Raw genomic sequence first — 16,813 nt, 5'->3', positions numbered from 1 at the left:
ATAATAAATCTTGTCACCCTGATGTGAAATGGAACATACTGTGTAATAAAATTACATGAATTAATATCAGAAGCATTTATCACTAAGTCCAAGATACTAGTAAAAAAAACATTAAAATATAAATCATCTGCATTTAAAATATATAAATCAAACCTGAATTTGACAATCCTGCATAATAAGGCAATATTGAATCTTGTCATGCTGATAAGATAGAAGGGATAAAAATGGAACATATTGTTGCAATCATCATAAGACAATAAAACTATATCATTTAAGATATGATGTGTTTATAAGCAAGTCCAAATATTTAGCAGATTTAGAAAATCATCACAACACAATAAAATTAGATGATTTAAAACCTAAAGTATCTTCCAGCAAGAAGTGGTATATTAAAACATAAAAACACTAAGAATTTTTACATTAAAAATTTTAAAACTTCATACAAATACATTCAAACAAAATAATCTTATATTCGTCAGTATTTATTTTGATAATACATATATTTTTGGGTTGTTTGTTTACTATAGATCATGTTGATAATCCAAGTCTATGCCGGCCAAGGGTCAAGGACTTGAAGGATTCGAATCCCTTACCATGTAAATTTTGTCATTACACCAAAAGCACGTGTTGGTGGTGGGGAGGGCTCATTGGAGATATAATCCTGCCACCAATCTGCAATGGACTATATTTGGTTTCTAAAATCAGTAGCATTTATAATTTTTTTGTTTTATATTTTTTTATGTTACTTCTAAATCTATCTTCCTTTTATTTCTGGAATGTAAAATCAAGAGCATAAAAAATTACAAAGACCTTAGAAAAAAAAAAATTTATTTATTTTGTGATAATTTGAGTCTTGTTCTTGAGTGATTATTTATGGAGATTGGTATATTTACTCCGAAAACTATTAAAAAAAAAATCAGAATGTGATAGAATGAGCATATGAGTTCTTGTTTCTAGTACTCTTCCATGTAATTGTTTTGAGCTTTGAGCACTATTGGACTCTTCCATGTAATTTTTTTTGAGCTTTGAGCACTATTGGTGGCCTGATAGCATATAGAAAAGTAACATTGCACATCTCTTCAAAAGGTATAATGGATAGAATTTAGCAAATGTTAATTGTGGAGGAGAAAATGATCACATTAGTTTTGACACTTATATGAATGGTAGATGGATTTGATTCTTAAAATCAGCAGAAAGCTTTGACTATACCATGTGGAATACTGATCTTTATGTTGATGTACCAATAGTAGTTAGAGGCCTACAAGGCATAGGAGGTAGTGGAATGTTGAGAGGTAGTGGGTTGGCTGGCATTGACTTTCCACTAGGTGACAAAACTAGAGTTTCCTGTGAGGCTTTGCTACTGTGGCTCCCATGAGGGAAGAGAGAAAGTTAGTGCATTTTGAGGTCTTGGCTTTGAATTGGAGGTGGAACAATTCCAATTTCAATTGTGGATTCCAATTTCACTTCTTGAAATGAAATTAACAATTTCTCAATTTGAATTCGAAACTGAAATTCCAATTTCTATTTGACACATTCAAATTGAAGATATTTTTAAATAATCATTCCTACCAATTCCCATTCAATTCCAACCAAATAATGGGCCCACTATAACTAGCAAACTAACTAAAGGAATGTCAATGACAATTTTAGGGTATGAGAAAAAAGTGCCCTATGCATTAATTGTGGGAGAATAAATTAGGCACTGTCTATACAGGGACCAAAATGCACTTTTATTAATTAAATTAAAATTTACATATAATAGTTTTATTAATTTTAATTTATAAAAAAATACAAACAAATTGATTATGTAGGTGCATTTTGGCCCCTCCATAGCCAAAAATCAATAAATTATCTAGTAAAATGAAATGAAGCCATGATTTTCAAGGAAAGATTAATTGTAAAAATAACACATGAAAACTTCAGTCTCCTACCTAAGCGACAAGGACTAAAAACTTATGACCATCAAATGTACAAATATTTATATCAATATATTCACTTGTTTATATATAATATAAATATAAGGACTTGAGACCCTATACATGCCTTATTCCAAAGTCACTCCATCTATCATGCAAGTAAACAAAAAAGCTACTTTTTGAAAAGTAATTAGATTGTATAAAACTAATCATGTAGAAAAAACTATATTAACAAAATTTAAGATTAGTTTTAAATTTCGTGAATATATCACTTAACATGGGCATTAGGTGTATTCCAGAGTCAATCAATCTCTCATACATGTTAAAAACAGTTGTCTCTTACTCACAAAATAAAAACAAATCATTTCTAAACAATCATAAATATAAATTAAATTAAACTATATAAAAAGAACATTCCAAAAAAATTGTAATAACAAAATAAAGATTATTGTTTAATTAAATCAAAATATTACTTAAATTTTATGAAGAATAAATAATCAAAAGATATCAAAGTTAAAAAATTATATTAAAATACAAAATAATATTTTATTATTCTATCCAACAAAAGGGAAATGAAAAACCTATAGTATCACATGTTATTTTTATTATTTCACTTTTTACCTTCATTTAACATTCTAATATTAGAATATTGTAAGCATATCAATGAGTATAAATTTAATCTTGTAGAAAAGATTTATTGGAAATGTTTCAAATTCTTGTTTTGAAGTATTTTCATTCAGCATATTACCAACTAATTTTATTTTATTTTAATTGAAATTCAGATCCGCAAGCAAGGTTGTTCGGCAAAGCCATGAAACCTACCATCAACCTAGCCCTATGAGTGGCACTACAAAGAATTTTTGCTATCAGATCTAGGAAAACAAGTCTATAGGCTAGGACTTAAATTGAAGGGTATCCATTCATCCTACAACAATCTCATCTCAATAAGATTGATCCTTCAAATTACCAATTTTTGAAGTTTATTTGATGGAGATTAGTTATATGTTGACAAAGTTTTTAGGTCGCGGGGTTAATGGAGTAGTATCAAAAGGTATGGATTTCAACAAGGGAAATATAGTGGCCATCAAAACATCTTTGTGTGTTGATGATACATTTGAGGAGAGAAAATACTAAAGTTGTTATGCCCTAGTCCATATGTGGTGCAGATTCTTGGATGTAGTAAGGCAAAAATAATATAGGGTTGTTTCCTCAAGGAAACCACCAAAAATGGTTCTAATTCAGGTGTGGGTGCAAATGAAATTGTTTATATTGCTATGTGATGAGGAGATAACAAGAATAAAGTCTATACTAGCTTCACTATAAGATGGAAAGAAGAAACTAGAGAAAACAACAAAAATGTCATGAGATGAATGACAAAAACATCAAAATGTGAACAACACCTTATAGGTTGCATCCATTCATTTACGGAAAGCACATAGAGATGATGCCCTTTCACCACAAATGTGTCACCTTTATCTACGACCAATTCTTGCACTAGATCAGAAGCAATGTATGGTAAATTCTTCCTACCTATTCTTCAACATGTGTTGGTCTATTCACATGAAGATTACATAAGCAAGAGAAATGATGTCTCAAAATGCTTTCCAAGTGATAGTTCAATAACCTATGCCTTGGCTTTAAAGATCTCATTACAATATAAAATTTATGACATTGGGACTCCACACACAGAGATTAAACAAAAATAATATTAATAATAATAAAAGTAATTATAAGAAAACTAGAGTTTTTTTATCTCTTATTTCATTCCACAAAACATGAACAATATAATTCAACTTCTTCCTCAATCTTCTTCCCACTAGAAAATTAAAAAATTCACACCTCCAACCATCAATTTTGGAGAGAATATATAAGCAATGACAAATAGTTTAAAACTATTTTTGGCAACCACTAGACCCGTAAAGATTTTATTCAATCCTTTACTAAGTGATAAAAAAACATTAAAATATGCCCTAAAATAATAAAACATTAAAATATTCCCTAAAATAACAAAACATTAAAGTACCCCCATAAACACTACGAAAATATTATTCATGTGCCAAGCACCTATAGTTATTCCTATAGCATATTCCAGGGGCTAAATTTTGTCTCAAGTCCTCTTGGAGATCAACTGTTGTAGATTTCCAACTTGCCTCGAAATTTTTTTTTCCGATAACCAAGTGGCTTCAAAATCTGGAAGGCCCTTCCACTTGACCAAGTGTTCTATGTGCACTTGTTGTCTTGTCCTCATGGGCTCTCTACTATTGATGATGTGCTCCATCTACAGGTTCTCTTTAGAAGGCAATTCTTGAATCTAGACATTTGATTCATGTGTTGTTGTGTCTGCACCAACTTCTTCATTTGAACCCTTATACAATGTGAGATCTGAGACATTAAATATAGGTGAAATAGCTATATCACTAGGTAATGCTACTTTGTATGCATTTTGTTCATACTTTTCTAGAATTTTACATGGCCCAATCTTCTTCATCATCAACTTTGTATGACTGCCCTAAGGTAGTCGATCTTTGTTCAAGTGTAACATTACCAAGTTTCCAACTTGGAACTATACATTTCTTCTTTTCAAATCTTCTTTAGCCTTCACCTTAAGGCTATTTTGCTACAAAATTTTCCTCACATGCTTATGCACTTCCATCATTGCTTTAACAAAGTCTTCTGCATGTCCACTCCTTTTCTCCAAACCATCCATATTTTTGAGTTCAAAAACTCCCCTTAGATGTCTCCCATAAACAACTTCAAAAGGACTCATGCCTATGCTACGATTCACCAATTCATTGTATGCAAACTCCACCTGAGGTATGATGGCATCCCAACTACCTCCATGTTCTCGTGTCAAACATCTCAAAAGGTTTCCCAAGGATCTATTAACCACTTCAGTTTGCCCATCCATTTGACCTAACTTCTTCCATAGGGTCTGCCAAAAGTGACCCACAAACTTGTTTTCCCTGTCAGATACAATGCTCAATGGAAAACCATGAATACGAACTATTTCTTTAAATAATAGTCCTGTAATATAACTAGCATCATTGGTGGTTTTACATGGAATAAAGTGAGCCATTTTACTAAATCTATCAACAACCACAAATATGTTGTCATAACATATCTTTGTCCTTGGTAATCCCATCACAAAATCCATACTCAAACACTCCCAAGATCTATTTGGTGTGGGTAAAGGCTGATAAAGTCCAGGATTTTTTGAAACTCCCTTTTCCCTTTGACATACAAGAAAACCTTCCACAAACTTCCTAATGTTTGTTTGCATCTTGGGCCAATAATAAAATCTTTCTACCAATTCCAATGTCTTGTTGAGTCCAAAATGACCACTAAGACCTCCAAAATGTTTTCCTTTAATGACATTGTCCTGCATAGAACATTTGGGAATACATAGTTGGCTACCTTTAAATAGTAGTCCATCTTGAACAATGAATTCATAAAAAATAGAATGAAAACTATCTTCCAACTTAGTGCAAACCTCATATGCTTCATTGAAATCTCTATCTTCCACATACATTCCTTTGAATGCATCTACACCCATGCTTTGGATTTTTACTTCTCACATTGTTAGCACTCTCCTACTAAGTGCATCAACCACCTTATTGGCTTGTCCCTTCTTATGCTAATTGTGAAGGTATAATCCTACAAACTCTCAACCCATTTCATGTGCCTATGGTTGAGTTTTTCCTGTCCATTCAAGAAACTAAGAGCATGGTTGCCAGTATACACAATGAACTTCTTAGGTAGGAAATAGTGCCTCCATTTTTCTAATGCCTTGACCATCAGATACAATTCCAAATCATAAGAAGAATATTTCTTCTTTGCCTCATTTAGCTTCTCACTGAAAAATGCAACGGGTGTACCTTCTTGACTAAGAATAGCCCCTATTGCAAAGCCACTAGCATCACATTCTATTGTAAAAACTTTATTAAAATCTAGTAAAACAAGAATAGGATACTTATCTACCTTTTTTTTGAGTTCCTCAAAACTCTTATTTGCTGCACTATTCCATTCAACCTTCATTTTACCTCCTCCTTTGATGGCGTCATGAATTGGTGCACAAATGTTGTTGAAGTTCCTTATGAACTTCCTGTAGAATGTGTCCAAGCCATGGAAACTTCAAACCTCTCCAACAGCCCTTGGTGTTGGCCAATTAATGATGGACTCCACTTTAGATGGATCCATTTTCAAATCTCCCTTGGATATCACAAATCTAAGATACACCAACTCTTGTTTCAAAAAGTCACACTTCTCCAATTTTATCTTCAACTTTTGTTGTTGTATCCTTTGCAAAACCATCTTGAAATGTTACAAATGCTCTTCCTTATTCCTGCTATACACCAAATTTCATCAAGGTAGACAACAACAAACTTCCCAATGAAGTCTTGCAAAACATCATTCATTAGTCACATAAATGTACTAGGAGCATTAGATAAACCAAATGGCATAACCAGCCATTCATATAACCCTTCATTAGTTTTAAAGGCCATCTTCTATTCATCCATCTCTCGTATCCTTATTTGATGATACCTTCTTTTGAGATCTATTTTAGAAAAATATGAAACTCCCCCTAAACAATCTAACAAATCTTCTATTCTAGGAATAGGAAATCTATACCTTATAGTTATCCTATTAATGGCCCTAGAATTAGTATACAGCTTTCACTTACCATCCTTATCTAAAGCAAGAACCAAGGGTATGACACATGGGCTAAGACTTTTCCTTATCAACCCCTTGTCAAGCAACTCTTGTATTTGCCTAGCAATCTCTTCATTCTTCTATAGTGTCATCTTCTATGCTACTTTGTTGGGTAGCACTGCTCCAGGAATAAGATCAATCTGGTGACTTATGTCTCTTATTGGTGGTAGAGACTTAGGCATTACCTCAGCAATGATGTCCTTGTATTGGTTCAACAACCCTTTAACTTCATTCGAGCATGTTGTTCTACTTTCCTTCTTCATATCTTCCTTAGGCTTCAACATCAATGCAAAGCCTATCCCATCTTCTTCTTCAAGAGTATTACTGAACTCTTTCTCATCCACCATCAACACACTTGGTTCAAATTGACCAATCTCTTTCTCTTCTCCTTCAGAATCTAGTTTGTATGTTACTCTATCTTTTTGGAAGCTCTAAGAATTCTTCTCACTATCATGGTGTGCCTTCCTGTCAAATTGCCAAGGTCTTCCCAAAAAGAGGTGGCAAGCATCCATGGGCAAGATATCACACACTATTTTATCCTTATATCCCCCTATACTGAACTCTATCCAAGCTTGCTCATTCCCAACTTCCTACCGCCCTTTGTTCAACCAACTAACCTTGTATGGACAAGAATGTGGAAGTCTCTCCCACTTTAGTATGCTTATAGCCTCAACTGAGATGATGTTATTCATGGAACCTAAATCAATTATCACTTTTCACAACTTGCCTTTCACCTTGCATTGAAGTCAAAAAAGAGCCCTCCTTTGAGTGGTATCTTCTTTCACTGATTCCTTAAGAAGTGGCTTCCTTATCATGAGACTCTCTCCTTCAGCCTTTGTCATCAACTAAACTTTTGGTGAGTTCATACACACATTATCTTCTTGCACATAAGTAACCTTCCTTTCACCATTTTGAGAACTAGATGCCCTCTATGGACACTTATATTTTGGGTGCCCCATCTAACCACAACTGTTATAGCACTTCATTCTTGAGAACTTGGATCCTCTACCTGATCCACCTAACCTTCCTCCATTAGATCCCCTTCTACCATAGCCTCCTCTACCACTTGAGTCACTCGCTTGCTCTTTAGGGTTAGAATTTCCTTGGGACCTCTAGCCTTGTCCTCTATTGTTGAAGTTTCCCCTACTTCGATCATTCCTTCTACTTCTCCCTCTATTTTGTTGATCACCCTTCCTCTTTAGCTTCTCTTCAACTTTAAGAGCAAGTTGAAAACACTTCCCCAATGTATCTAGGGCTAAGAGGTTGATCTCCTCCTATATACTCATTCGCATACCATTTAAATACCTGGCCACTCTTTTTGGTTCCTCTTGTTTCTTTGACCTAAGAATTAACCTATGGAACTCCTCCATATAGGCATTCACATCCATCTCTCGTTGCTTTAGGCATTGCAACTTTTTAAACAACTGCACCTCATGATCTGCAAGCAGAAATTGTGCCTTGATGTTTGCCTTTATTACTTCCCATGAAGAAATCAAACTTTAATTATTTTGTATTCTTTCTCCTTGAATACAATTCCATCATGAGAGATAAAATTCTCTCAATTTTCCTTTTTCAATCCTTACCCTATCACCCTATCATTCTTTGGAACTTCATTCAACTCAAAGTGATTGGTGATTGCTTCAATCTATTCAATCACTTTCTCACTATTGAGACTACCTCCATATATAGGTATCCTATCAGTAACATCTCCTCTTATTGAATTTAAAGCATCAATGAATGCCTTTTGATCTATAGGCGATTCTATTGGTGGATCTTGGTGTTGTTCTCTTCTTTCATCTCCACTAGCACCTTCTTCCATCTTGTTCTCCTTATCCTTGTCACTAGACCCCTTCTTGAACTCCTTCAACTTCTCTTCTAGAAGTTCCTCCATCATCTTTTTTATGGCATCTGGAGTCATACTTTTTGGAGGCATGGTGCGAGCCTTAGCTTTAAACTATGATTCTTCTACAGACATACACTTCCTAGCAAGACCTTGTCATGCTCTGATACCACTATGATGAAGAGATAACAAGAATAAAGTCTATACTAGCTTCACTATTAGATGGAAAGAAGAAACTAGAGAAAACTACAAGAATGTCATGAGATGAATGATAGAAACATCAAAATGTAAAAAACACCTTACAGGTTGTATACACTCATTTATGGCAAGCACATAAAGATGTTTCCCTTTCACCACACATGTGCCACCTCTATCTATAGCCAATTCTTGCACTTGACTAGAAGCAAAGTATGGTGCATTCTTCCTACTCATTCTTCAACATGTGCTGGTCTATTCACATGAAGATTACACAAGTAGGAGACATGATGTCTCAAAACACTTTCTAAGTGGCAGTTCAACAACCTATGCCTTGGCTTTAAAGATCTCATTACAATATAAAATTTATAACATTGGGACTCCACACGTAGAGATTAAACAATAATAATAATAATAAAAATAATTGTAGGAAAACCAAAGTTTTTTTTTATCTCTTATTTCATTCCACAGAAAATGAACAATATCATTCAGCTTATTTCTCAGTCTTCTTCCTACCAGAAAACAAAAAAAAAATCACACCTCCAACCATCAATTTTGGAGAGAATATATAAAAAATGACAAACAGTTTAAAACTATTTTTGGCAACCACCAGACCCATAAAGGTTTTATTCAACCTTTACTAAGTGATAAAAAAAAAATATATATGCTTTAAAATAATAAAACATTAAAATATGCCCTAAAATAATAAAACATTAAAGTACCCCCATAAACGATAAGAAAATATTATTCTTGTGCCAAGCACCTATAGCTATTCCTGCAGCACTATGGAGTTTATGGATATGGATCTCCTATTATTCATCAGAAAAATCATGCATGGAGGATATTCATATCATAATTATTATTTAAGAAGTAACAATAGGCCTAAGATGGTGAAACAACTAATCTGGGATCTCTGATGTGGTGTGGCCAATTGCCATGATATGGGTGTTGCACATAGAGATCTCAAGCCCAATAATTGTCTTCTCTCTATTAACAAGGCAAGAGACATCACAATTAAGCTTGCAAAATTTGGATTGGCAAAGATGGTGAAGGATTAAAAGAATGGTGTGATAGAAAGAATTGGGAAAGAATACGTGACCTTGTGGTATAGAGCACCTGAGATACTACTTCAACAAAAAGCATACAGTTGCTTTGCAAATGATGTTTGGGCACTGGGATACATTTTTGCAAAGATGGTCATGGGAGAACCCCTCTTTTGTGGGAAATCTCTAGAAGAACAACTAAGTATTGTATTTCAACATGTGGGAGGTTTTTCCTAGGAGATGATGGACAAATACTGGGATGCTTTATCAGATTTAAACTATACAAATATCTATGTGGATCTTTTGAGAAATATTTTGGGATGTGGTGGCTGGGGGTCTAGTTTGCAAAATTAGCTTGAAAGTACAGCTTAAAAGATGGAATGCTCAATAGGTGTGGATTTTCTCTTGAAGATGTTGGAGATGGATCCCAACAAAAGATTAACAGCAAAACAATGTCTTCTCAATCCTTATTTCTCCTGATTCCATGGTTTTTAATTCTTGGAGTGTAAAACCAATGTGAGCTCAATAGACTATGAGAAGTTTTTAATCATTTTTCTTGCCTACAATATATGGTTATGCCAATTTGTAAGACGATCTTGCTTGCACGCGGTATGATTTTATTTTATGGGTAGTCCAATTATGTGTTTTGGAAAAGAAAGTACTTTAATTTATTGATACTCTAGAAATGTGAATCTCTATTTGTATGAACTCTTATTAGTTTATGATTGTCAAGATGTTCTTTTATATATCTACATAATTTGTATTGTGGGAAACAATTTTGCAAGAAAGTATAAAATCGACTTATAAGCCTTCTAATTAAAATTCCTATTAGCCATGGATTTCATTTGAACATGATTGAATTTCAAATATTGAAACCATTCAATGCATTGCAGTTATTTAGTTTCTATGGCTAAAGAGTTTTGAATCCCCAAACACACATTCCCCTACTAATATAGACATTCATACACATGGAATCTTTCAAAATTTTCTAACCATCTCCTAGACATAGAGATGGAATTTAGAATTTGGTATTGAAATATTTAATGCAGCAAGTCATTTGTCCCTAGAGCCAAATGCCCACCTACCACCCTAACGATGTCAAAAACATTGAATGCATAGTAGGTGAGTTCAAATTTGAAAAGAGGGGGAAAACATTTTTGAAGAGAAATAAAAAGGAATGTATCAGATTCATTTGTTCAATTTTAGAATAGATCATAGAGTTGTAGAAGAGAAGAGCAGAGAAGGAAGTTGATTAACAAATCAAGTCAGAGGTCAGAAGATAGAAGGAAGTTTGTTCTTGTGTCTGCAATTGCACATGTTTCCTTTTGTCATTCTGTAAGTTTGTTAATTTTTTCTTTTTGGATTTGTCCTACGAAGCAGTGATTGCTCCAGGCATTGTTGTATGCAACCATTAGAGCTACAAGTTTAAAGTTTTAGGTTTTCTTAGGTTGAAGATTTTAGGTTTTTTTGTTTGAAGTTGAATGCTCCTAGATTTTGTAATAGTTTTATCATATTTGAATAGAAAGAAAGCAAGCAAGCAAGAAAACATATCTTTTTGTTGTCACTCTTCTTTTGTTCATCATTGCATGTTATTTTGTATTTGTAAAGTTCATATTTGAAAGCTTTATAATTCAGCTCTCTAGATTTAATGGTGGAAAAATCCAAGTTGTAAGTTCTATTTATAGCCCACTCAGTTTGGTCTTTACCAAGTCCTTTTTGTTTTCCTTCACTAAATTTTTTTCTACAGTTATTATTGAGCTCACTTGGCATCCCTTTTTGTTGAACACCTCTTTATAGTGGCTACAGAGCTCTCTCGACATTGCTTGTTGTTGAGCTCACTTGGCATATACTTGTGCTGAGTTTCCCTTTGTGTGCCTAGTTCACTCGGCTTTCTCTTGTGCTGAGCTTTCTTGGTATCCTCCTATCACTCGACATCCATTGGTGCCAAGAAAAATAGTCACTTGACATTAGTTGTTATCGAGTGAAATTTTTTAGGGTTGTGATTATTTTTCACATGGCATCAAAGCTTTGAGACCCCACATCCACAGTGAGTTAGGGCATTTTTTTTGGGATAATTGATATGGTAGGAGATGCAGGAAAGATATGGCAGCAACCACTATCCTTTAATGGACAAAATTATGATACATGGGCAAAGAAGATGAAAATAATAATGGTTGCAAATGACTTGTGGTAGTTTTTGATTAATGGGTTCAATGATGTGACAAACCCAACTTAGTATGTTTCCTTTACCAACAATCAAAAGACTTAGCTGAAGGAGTCAAGGAGAAAGGATGCAAAGGTGTTAAGTCTAACTAAGGCATGGGACATCCTTGAGAAAAAATTCAAGGGGAGCAATAAGGTTAGAGTAGTAAAGTTGCAGATGATCAAAAGAGAGTTTGAGAGCCTTCAGATGAAGGAAAATGAACCTATTGCAGAGTTCAGCTCACAAATCTCTACTTTAATAAATTGACTCAAATCAAATGGAGAAGATTATGATGAGTAGAGGGTAGTAGAGAAGATATTGAGGATTTTACATTAGAAATGTGACAACCTTGTGATGACCATAGAGGAACCAAAGGACCTCACCACATTGACCACGGATGAGTTGATGGAAACTCTTCAAACTATGAGCACCAAATAAACAGATCAGCTACAACTTCCCAAGAGCAGTCTTTCAAGGCTCAAGAAAATTCAAGAGGTAGGGGGAGAGGAAGAAATGGCTCTAGTAGAGGCTCAAGAAGTAGAGGTCATGGAAGGAATGGTCAAAGGAATGTTGGTGCAAAAAGCTTAGGAAGAGTAAGCAACCAAGAGGGAGCAAGCACCTCTCAAAATAGCTTTAGAGGAGGTAAGAAGAATTACAACTCCAACAAAAGTAATGTTGAATCCTACTATTTTCATAACTATGGGCATTATGCAAGTGAATGCTAGAAGAAATAGGGTGATCAGTCAAAGAAAAATGATAATGTAGATGATGTGAACATGGGAAATGTAATCAATCCCATAGCCTTCACCATGTGTAACATTGGTGAAGAAGGAAGCCCTGAGGCATGGTACCTGGATAGCGGATGTAGCAACCACACGAGTGGTAATGAAAGTGTATTCCATTTCATTGATAAGACTTTTAAGTCTGAAATTAAGATGGGAAATAATGGAACCATTTCCATAGTGGGCAAAGGATCTATTATGGTCTGCACCAAGCAAGGTGAGAAGAAGGAGATATAGAATATGTATTTTGTCCCCAGTATGAAGCACAATTTGATGAGTGTTGGAAAACTCATTCAAAATGGATACAAGCTGCTAATGGAAAATTACATGTCATTAATGAGAAGGATGGGAGTTGTTAGAATTATTTAGAATAACTAAGAGGGGGGTGAATCAATTATTCAAGGTCCAATAATGTCCAATTAAAATTTTCTAATAAAACAAGAGTTAATCAAAAGTACTATCTTTTTACTTTCTTATCATGCATGCAATTAAACATTAAACAATCATGAAAAGTAAACATGCATCACACCATAACACAAAGGATTTTGATGACCCAGAAACCCTCTAGGAATAAGAAGGTAAAACTGGGGTGGGGATGACACCCACAAAATAACTGCACAATTGATTTCAACCACTTCTAATGGTTTTCCCTGTTAACGGCCTGCCCTATTAAAGCCTTTACACACTATAAGATGTGACCCTATTAAAGGATTTCTACACCCTATTAGGATTATGCCTTGTTAGAGGACTTAAGAACATTCAACTTAGAATGCCACCCTGTTAAGGGATTTACATAGAGTTGTTAGGCCCACCCAAGTCCATGGGATTTACAGTCACCTTCTCAAAAGAATCTTTTATTCCTCTCTAAGGATCTCCTATCCTCCTCCTGAGGATCCCCTATCCTTCTCCTGGGGATCTTCTATCATTTTCTTGAGGCTTATCCACCTAGCTGTTAAGCTAACCTAGCAATGTAGGATTTCAATATCTAATACAATGGTAAGAGAGTATTACAAGGGTTTTTACCTGATAAAGATTGCAACCCTAACCTTGTAGATTTTAGATCGCTCTTCAATCCTTTTCTTTGCTTGGCTTTCCTCCCTTGCAGTGCTAACAGCTTGTTCACCCCTCAAGATCTATCTCCTTGAGTTCTTCCACTCGTTATGCCAATGCACTCCATGAAGACTTGATCAACTCAAAGTCTTGATGCTCTATACTTACTCCTCATTGTGTCCTCCTTCACATTAGCCTTCTCTTGGCTTCGACCACACTTTTGACCAAATCCCCCTTTTTTAATCTCTGACCTATAACTCCTTATATAGAAGTCTTATTCTTCACTTCCTGCTTAAATATTAATTTGATCTGAGAAAATGCTATTGTTTTCCCTCCAAATTGCTTCTTGTAGAAACTTCATGATAAATCCATTAGCATTCACCTTGAATTGGTTTGCATGGTTTACCTAAAATTTTGTGACATCTACTCATCATCCTTATCATCCAACTAATTCACAAAATTTGATGTAACAAACTTATCGCTACTGATATAGCAAATCTTTGACTTAACAAATAATGTAGCAACTCGGCATCATTGGTTTACTGATGCTCAACTCCTCCTGTGTTACTCAGCTTCTACTACTTTTACTAATGCTTGGCACCTGAAGTCTTTTCTTGAGTTACTCGGCACTTGAACAATTACTCAACACCTGAAGGATTCTATGTTACTCAGCATCTGAAGGATTGCTAAGCACACACTGAAGTTGAACTTGCTTGGCTTCAACTAAGAATTTTCTCGGCTCTCTCAAATGAACTTAGTTAAACCTCACATCTTTGACATGTCTTAGTGTGTCCATCCTTTGTGTCTTAGAGTATGTCATCAATACACTATTTCATCACTAGCTTAGCTGATCCTTATACTTCTTTACAACATCATAACTTCAACATTTCTCTAGGTGCTCTAGTTAAATCTTATTGATTGCCACCTCCTTGTCAATCAACCAATTGATAGTACTTGGATCACTTAAGCAATTATCATTCCTACAAGCAGCAAGTTTGACATCAATGACAAAACAATGATTGAAAACATTCTTTACCAGTTCCATTATTCTTCATTCATGATCTTTTCAATCATTTCCAACAATCTCCCTCTTTGGCATTGATGGCAAACCAAACTGATCAATTGATTAAGCTGATCAACTTAGTTACCACCAAAATATTTTATGCTTCTCCCTCTTGACTGTTGCATCCTTACTACTGATCTCATACATCTCCATATCTTTACCATTTATTGATTAGTTTCTCATAAATCTCCCTCTTTGACATAAATGCCAAAGATGTAGCATCTTCAACATGCTAAATATAAGCTTTGCATCTCATGTTTTCTCCCTCTATCATCGTGCTTGTGATTGATCTGAATTTCTATTCCTGTTGTCATCCTCTGCATCATTCTTCTAATATTTCAATGATTTGTTCCTGATGATGTAGGGCAGCTTCTTTGTTGCTTTAGACTGCTTGAGTTAGGGGTATTACCCCCAACTTTCCTCTAAGATATTCATAAGCATCCTTGGGCAATGGTTTGGTGAAGATATCTACAATTTATTCCTTTGTGTGAATGTACTCCATCTTCACTTGTTTGTCTTCTACCAATTCTCTGACATAGTGATACTTGATTGCAATATGCTTGGTTTTTGCATGCATTACTAGGTTCTTGGATATGTTTATAGCACTTGTATTATCACAATATAGTATCACAGGTTTGGTTACCTCTTCTTTCATTCCTTTCAATAAATGTTTGAGCCACACAATGTTTGTGCAATTGACTGTTGCTGCCACATATTCTGCTTCTGTAGTGGACTGAGATGTGCATGTTTGTATCTTGCTAGTCCAAGTAACTAGCCTTTTACCTAAGAATAATGCTCCTCCACTTGTACTTTTCCTGTCATCAATATTGCCTCCCCAATCTGCATCTGTGTATGCATTGAACTCAAACTTCTCATTCTTTTTGTAATATAGGCCAAAATCATCAGTTCCTTTGAGATACCTCATTATCCTTTTTACTACCATAAGATGATTTTCTCTAGGATTAATAGAGAATCTAGCCACTATTCCAACTACTAGTGCTATGTCTGGTCTGCTATGTACAACATATTGTAGTTTTCCAATCATGGATTTGTACATTGTTTGATTAACTTTAGCTGATTCATCATTTTTGGATAGCTTATGTCCTATTGCCATTGGTGTGCTGACTGGTTTGGATTCTTCTAATCCAAATGTCTTGAGTATCTCTTTGATGTACTTTGATTATGTCACAAATATACCGTGTTTTAGTTGATGTACTTGCAATCCAAAAAAGAACTTGATTTCTCCAAACATAGACATTTCAAACTCATGTTTCATTTTGTTAGCAAAAATTTTGCAAAGTACTTCCTTTCCTCCAAAAACTATGTCATCCACAAAGATTTCAAAAATAATAATATCCTTACCTTCTTTTGATTTGATGTACATGTTGTTGTTATCATGAGTTATTTCAAATCCTATTTGCACTAGATACTTGTAAAATCTCTCATACCAAGCTCTAGGGGCCTACTTTAATCCATATAGAGCCTTATGCAATTTACATACCTTTTTTTTGTTATTTTCGTCAACAAATCCTTCTGGTTGCTCTATGTAGACTTCCTCTTCAAGTATACCATTTAGAAATGTGGACTTAACATCTATTTGATAGACTTTAAATCTTTTGAAGGCTACATATGCCAGTAAGGTCCTTACTCCTTCCATTCTAGCAATTGGAGCAAAAGTTTCTCCATAGTCCAGTCCTTCTTCTTGTGCAGACCCTTTACAAACTAGTCTTGCCTTATTCCTTGTCATTTCACTATTCTCATCTAACTTGTTTCTAAACTCCCACTTGGTTCCAATTACATTCTTGTCAGCTGGTCTTGAGACTAAGGTCCATGTTTTGTTCTTCTCAATTTGTTCTATTTCTTCTTTCATAGCATTGTACCAATCATCATCTTTTATAGCTTCACTTACTAGTTTTCATTTTGCTGAGCAGACATGTCTCACTTCTGATTTTATTCCTTGTCATTGGTCCTGCCTCTTTGTTTCCAATAATTTGATCTGCAGGATGATTTC

General features: G+C 34.6%; 1 pseudogene; it reads left to right on the top strand.

The window, feature by feature from the left end:
* Positions 1-2,903: 2,903 nt before the first annotated feature.
* On the top strand, positions 2,904-10,224 carry LOC149542369 (cyclin-dependent kinase B1-1-like; annotated as a pseudogene).
* Positions 10,225-16,813: the final 6,589 nt, after the last annotated feature.

Source organism: Cupressus sempervirens, chromosome 8 (assembly GCF_028749045.1).
Source record: "Cupressus sempervirens isolate cs-2001-9-10 chromosome 8, ASM2874904v1, whole genome shotgun sequence".
Lineage (NCBI taxonomy): Eukaryota > Viridiplantae > Streptophyta > Pinopsida > Cupressales > Cupressaceae > Cupressus > Cupressus sempervirens.
The sequence above is the reverse complement of the archived record's forward strand: the minus strand, read 5'-3'. Positions and strand labels throughout refer to the sequence as shown.